General features: G+C 37.7%; 1 pseudogene; it reads right to left on the bottom strand.

The window, feature by feature from the left end:
* Positions 1–994: 994 nt before the first annotated feature.
* Positions 995–1,313, bottom strand: LOC123384676 (annotated as a pseudogene).
* Positions 1,314–6,821: the final 5,508 nt, after the last annotated feature.

The following is a 6,821-nucleotide window of genomic DNA, read 5'->3' as shown; positions in this document are numbered from 1 at the left end:
ATTGTATAATGGAAGATTAGCAACATGCAATAATTTGCATTAATATTTCTCAAGTCACTCTATTTCACCCATTTTCATTGCCACTGATTTAGTTGAAGCCCTCACCACTTCCGTTATTGACTCTAGTGGATCCTAAATGATTGCCTTGCCTGCTGTCTTACCCTACGCATGCCCTCCACCACATGACAGACAGATTTCCCAAGGTCACAGGCAGTCAGGTTATTCTCAGTAACTCTCTCTAATTGCCTTTGGAGGGTAGTGTCCAAACTCTCTGTTGCAGATTAGAGGCTCTGTCCTAACTCCCCACTTTTCTCCAAATGCAGATAAGTCTACTCAGTGAAGGGATCTATGATCTTCAACATGGCCAGGCTTCTACTTCTTCATGTACAGAGAACACGTCATGCTCTATCCCTAAATTTCTGTCCGCACTAATTGGCCTGCCTTTCATATTGGTAGGCCATGGCACTTACCATGTTGAGTTCTGCAGAATGTTAGTCTTGAAAGATGTTATCTGGGCCTGTTAAAAAAGACTTGGCCAAAGAAACTTGAGAAACTGATGGAGATTATTAAAGCACACTATCATACTAGAGTCTCTGAGATATCCTATTATAAAAAAGAAAGTGATTTTGCTAGTTTAACCAGTCATTTCCCAAACATAGCTGAACTCGGAATACAGTTTTTGGAAATACCTCTCAGTGTGTTTCATGGGTCAACAGTCTAGATAATTTATTTTTTTTCCTCCAACCAGATTTATTGAACACAACAAAACTCTGTGTACAAAATGACCTAGATCTGCTCCTTCAAAAACATGATCCTTTCTTACTAATATTTTGATAAGTCAGTCCATTGAGTGTCAAAATGCAGCTTACTCTATAATTAATAGCAAAGTGTCCAGTGCACACTAAATAATTGGCCTAACCACTGGAACTTTAATAGTTCTGCAAGTTAATTAGCATCGGTAGGCTTGAGCCCCGATGACAGGCTGCTGGAGAACTCATGTCGAGGCCATTTTGCGCACTGCCACTGTGATGCCATTGTGTTTCTGGATCATGATGTTCCCATTATCTGATTCTAGATACACCATAGGGATATCAGTGGGGTCTGAGGTTAGCTGAGCTGCTGGATGGGCTGGAACTGATATCACCCCAGCATGTCCTCTGACTGGGTCCCCTGGCCAGATTAAGTGCTTGTGAATCTGTGTGTAAGACTCCAACAATGGATAGATTCTACACTGTGTCCTCCAAGTGCTGCTTCAAGGTCTCCTCTATCCCACTTGCTGTCTGCCCAGCCCCAGATCCCGCAACACATTGCATCCTTTTCCACCCCAGGCCCAGATATAGATATATAGATATAGATAGATAGAGAGAGAGAGAGAGAGAGAGAGAGAGAGAGAGAGAGAGAGAGAGGCACCTGAGTGGCTCAGTCAGTTAAGTGTCTGACTTTGGCTTAGGTCATGATCTCACAATTTGTGGGTCCAAGCCCCGCGTCAGGCTCCGTGCTGACAGCTCAGAGCCCGGAGCCTACTTCAAATTCTGTGTCTCCCTCTCTCTCTCTGCCCCTCCCCTGCGCTCTCTCTCTCTCTCTCTCTCTCTCTCTCTCTCAAAAATAAATAATAAAATGATAAAAAAATGTATATGTATTGTGTAATGTATTATTGCAAATGTATAAAATTCGGTAAGTTCTTTTGTTTTACTTACGGCACACGTTCATCTCCCTTAGCAAAGTGTTCTATAACGTCGGCCAAGTTACTGATCATTTTCAAATTAGTCAAGATTCCTTAGGTTATAATTTACAGAAACCAAATTCAGATTAGTTTAAGCAAATGGAGATTATAGCTCGAATAATTGGCAAGCACAGTGGTAATGATAGTCTTCATTGTAACTCGGTGGTTCTCAATAGAGGGTGATTTTGCCCTTCCTCATCCCTCTCCCCAGGAGAAATTGGGCAAAGTCTGAAGGCATCCTTGTCCCAACTGCAGGAAAGTGGGTGCTTCTGGCATCTAGTGCCAGGTAGAGGTCAGCACAAGAGGCTGAGACTCTTCCCCCAATGAGGAAATATTTAGCCCAAAATGTCAGTGGTGCCAAAATTGAGAAACTCTGAGTATAATTAGGTCCAGACACTCCAAGTCATTAGGAATTCTTTAGTAGTCTCCCCTCATGTCTTCGATCAAAGCTGGGTTTTCTCTTTGTCTGAATAGCAGGAAATATGGCTGCTGTCTATATCACATTCACTTATATCCAATTCTATGACCTGATTAGAAGAAAAGTCTTCCTTACCAGTTTCAATCAGAAAAATACCAGAGAATTCATTGGATTGGTCCAAGTTCGATTGATCTTGTGATCATTACAAAATCACTCCTGTAGATGTTACAATGTTCCCAGCATGGGCCATGTCCCCATCTTCAAGGTGAGCGGTGGCAAAACTCTATTAGTCAGACAAAAGCAACATTTATCACACTTTCTTGGAATTCACTTGCTTATTTTAAAATAGAAACAATAATTTATCTCATAAACTATTGTGAGGCTTCTTTTTAATGCATGTAAAAAGTCTGACCGAATATTTGAAATATGGGAGATGTTTAATGGCAGATGATATGATTGATAGATATACTTTTTAAATATTTTTATTGTGGCAAGAACACTTAACATGAGATCTACCCTCTTGACATATTTCTAAGTACACAATACAGAATTATTTACCATTGGCACAATGTTGAGTAGTAGATCTCGAGAATTTATTCATCTCACATGACTGAGATTTGATGCCCTTTGAACAACAGCTCCCTTTTTCCCTCTCCTTCATCCCTGGTAACCACCATTCTGCTGTTTCTATAAGCTCACCTATTTTAAAGACCTCGTATAAGGAACTTATACAGTATTTGTTATTCTGTGTCTGCCTATTTTACTTAGCACAACGTCTTCCAGGTTTATCCTAATTGTCAGGATTTCCTTTGTTTTAAGCCTGAATAATTACTTACGTATATAGTGTATTTTCTTTCTTTATCTGCCAATGAGCATTTAGGTTGTTTCTGTATCTCGGCTAGCGTGAACAATGCTTGCAATGAACATCAGAGTGCATATGTTTCCTCTAAATGCTGATTTCAGAGTTTTTTGGATATATGCTCAGAAGCAGGATTGCTGGCTCATGTGGTCTATTTTTAATTTTGTGTGGAACCTCCAGACAGTTTTCCAGAGTGGCTGTACCAGTTTGCATTCCTACCCACCATGCATGAGGGTTCCAGTTTCTCCACATCCTCACCAACAGGTCTTGTGTTTTATTTGGTTTTGTTTTGCTTTGAAAATAGCCATTCTAACATGTGAGATGATAGCTCTTTGTGGTTTTGATATGGGTTTCTCCAGAGATTAGTTATACTGAGGACCTTTGCATATACCTCTTGGCCATTTGTATTTCTTCTTTGGAGAAATATCCGTTGCCCAGTTTTTAATGGTGATTGGATTTTTTTTTTCTCTTGAGTTGTAGGAGTTTCCTTATATATTTTGGATGTTAATCAGATGTATGGTTGGCAACTATTTTCTCTCAGGCTGTAGGTTGCCTTTCACTCTGTTGATGGTTTTCTTTGCTGCCCAGAAGCTTTTTAATGTTGTCACACTTGTCTAATTTTGCTTTTGTTGATTGTGGTTTTGGTGTCCTATTGATTGGTAGATATTTAATGATTATGCAGATTAAAAGGCAGATAAGAAAGCAATATAGTTCATCTTTGATATGAAAAAAAAAATCAGTATTCTATGCAGTCCAGAAATCAGAAAATACATTATTTCTATTTCAGTTTTGATTTTTATTTTCAAATATCAGCAATTGGGCATTTACATCTGCTTGCTTATGGAAATATAGCACAGGCTGATAAAATCTATCTTGTAGTTGTAGTCTTAGGAGTCCACTTAAAGTTGTGAAATAGACACAGTTTGAAATGTTTGGTGTTAAGGCAGCTTTTAAATCCTCAGACCAATTAAGCCTAATTATTGAGTGAATAGTAATACTTTTCTTCAACAGTGTGAAGGTTGAATTAAAATCCATTTTCAAATTAGAAGGTAACACCTACTAACTGTCAATCAGTCAAGTGTTTATTTGAGGACCGCGTTAGAAAAAAAAGATTAAAAATACTAAGTCAGGTCTTTCTTTTATTATGAGCATTATACTTAGATAATGCAAAAATCTTACATTTTTTTTTACCAGTACCATAGCAAGCCTAAGACAGACCTTTCTGAAACTCATAACCACGGTCCAGTGAAGGTTTCAAGCATAAGTGAATTGGAGGTAACATACGGGCTTAGAATCCCAGAAACATCCCATCAATTGTTGGGTGACTAACATCAAATCTCACTATTCTTCCTAGCTATATTAAAAATACATAGTATTTATTTTGTTTGACATGAGCTTTTGTGAGGAGCTACAAAACATAAATAGATAAGCACCTGGGTATAGAGATGTGTAGAGAGGAAGAAAACCTTATAATGGCAGTCAACAAAGAAAACCATCTTATTGGGTATAAAAACCACTGAGTAAGTACACACAGAGAACAATATATGAATAATATTCCAAGCTTCTGTGCTGCAGAAATACTGAGCTCAAATTTTGCTCACTGGGGGATAGATGAGGATAGAGAGGTGCCATGCAGTGTGGCCAATATTAACCACATTTTCTGATGATCACTAAATAGGGAACAGGCTCAATTTTATACTCAATTATATTTTTAATAAAGGCAGGCAACAAATTATAAAGAATAATACAACAGTACTTATAGATTCTACCATCCCACCTCATTACCCACATGGATAGAATCACCTTGGGTTGTCCTCTCCAACTATACCGTCTCCCTGCCCTTGCTCTTGACTCAACATAGTGTTTCCAAGACTTATTCATCTTAATATATGTAGCTTTAATTCAAACAATCTATGACTTCTTTTATAGAAAAGAGAGTCATTAATATCTCTGTACCAGCTGTCTGTATACCAGTCTGTGCTAAGCCAGTTTGCTTTTGTCTAATTTATATAAATTGCAATAAGCTTGAAAAATTGATATTATCTTTCACATTTTCCTTTCTTGCACATTTAGAAAAAATGAGTCTTACAGCATATAAACAACTTTCTAAGTTCATAGGACATAATTCCAAGCAACATATCAAGTGTAAATGTTTAAGAAGATACTCAGTTTTGGAGGATATATATGGGCTGTTCTTTCCGTTACAAAATGGACTATACAAATATTTCTATTTTTCTAGGAAACAGAAGAAATAGTTGAATATTAGGAATTTCCATTTCAAACACTGAAATTTTCAGGTTTAAAGAATCAGAAAGACTCTATTGTTATATGTTGCATATAAGAATTCCATCATAGCAGTCTTATACACAAAGTGAAGTAGAAAATAGAGCATATTACTTGACTATTACACTCTACAAAATATTCAAATTGGCTGTATACATGTGAGTTTGTGAATCCTGTGTATTCAAGCCCATAATGAAGGGGTATCATTTACCATTTAAAATCTGCTTTATTTAACACAAAAGAACATAATATGGCAACTGTTCCCACCCCCTAATATAGCCCATTAATACATTTTGATGGTGACTTCCTATGTTCATAATAGTCACTTTTTAACAATTCACATATCTAGATTGTGTATGATAAAATGTTTTAAAATGAATAATGACCACGGTGACAGCAAAATAAATAAAAATGATTAAATTCCTCCAAGTATAAATGTAAGAGATTGTAGCAAACTTGTTTTGGGTTGTGTTTTTTTATTCTTACCCTCCCCCCCCCTTCCTTCCAAAAAGTAATTTTCAGGCTGAGATTTGGGTACATATGTCTACCAAGCCATGTATTAATAAATGATTCACTTTTGGTATCCTATCTGTGTTCATAAGATGTGGGTGCTTATTAAGCAGCACATCCAGCTGCTTAATTTTCACTATGTCCTCTGTAAATTATCCATCCCCTTTCTAGGTCAAACAAAAAATATTTTCAAAGTGTATATGAAATAAGCTTTCTTCATAAGAAAAGAAAAATTTAAAACATTGATTTTTACATTCAGGTCAATACTTGCTCTTTTTCTGAAGGAAATTTTTAAAAAGTCACAGCAATAAGGAGAACGGTCTGGAGCTAGTTTTCCTGCAATGAAACTATATTAGCCCCCATAATCTTCAAACAGCACCCCCACTATCAGGATCATAATCTGGGGTGCTAACTGCAAATCAAATGATGGCTATTAAGATAAGTGGAGTTCTTCTTACATCCCTGTGCTCAGTCACCTTCCCAATTTATTCTTTGGTGCCTGACATTCTATTATTTAATATTCTGACTTTCAGTCAAAGAAGAGGTTCTAACTGGCAGCCTCTGGACCTCAAATCTTGGCGGAAGTAGCAAAGGGGAACAGAGTTCTTAGCAAAGTGGTGAAGCATATTAAGGCTTCTACACAGGGAGACTAAATTAAAAGTGTATTTGTTTTCGCTAGAAGTATATTGTCTCAAAGTAGAGCCATGTGTCTAAACCTTGGCACTATTGACATTTTGGACCAGATCCTTTTTTGTCTTGGGAGGCTACCCTGTACCTGAGAGGACATCAGCAGCATCCCTGATCTGTACTCACTGCCTATCAGTAGCAACCCTAGCTGCCCCCTGGTAAGTTGTGACCACAAAAAATCTTTCCGGCCCTTGCCAAATGTCTGCTGCAAGACACATCACTCTTGGAGGGCAGACCACCCTGAGAATCGCTGACATAGTCTTCACAAGAAACATGGACTAGAAAGACTTCCTCACTAGAACAACAGCGTCTGGTGGGCAAGGGGTTTGTCTGTTTTGTCT

The sequence above is a fragment of the Felis catus genome, chromosome A3 (assembly GCF_018350175.1).
Source record: "Felis catus isolate Fca126 chromosome A3, F.catus_Fca126_mat1.0, whole genome shotgun sequence".
NCBI lineage: Eukaryota > Metazoa > Chordata > Mammalia > Carnivora > Felidae > Felis > Felis catus.
Note: the sequence above shows the minus strand (reverse complement) of the source record. Positions and strands in the feature narration are given on the sequence as shown.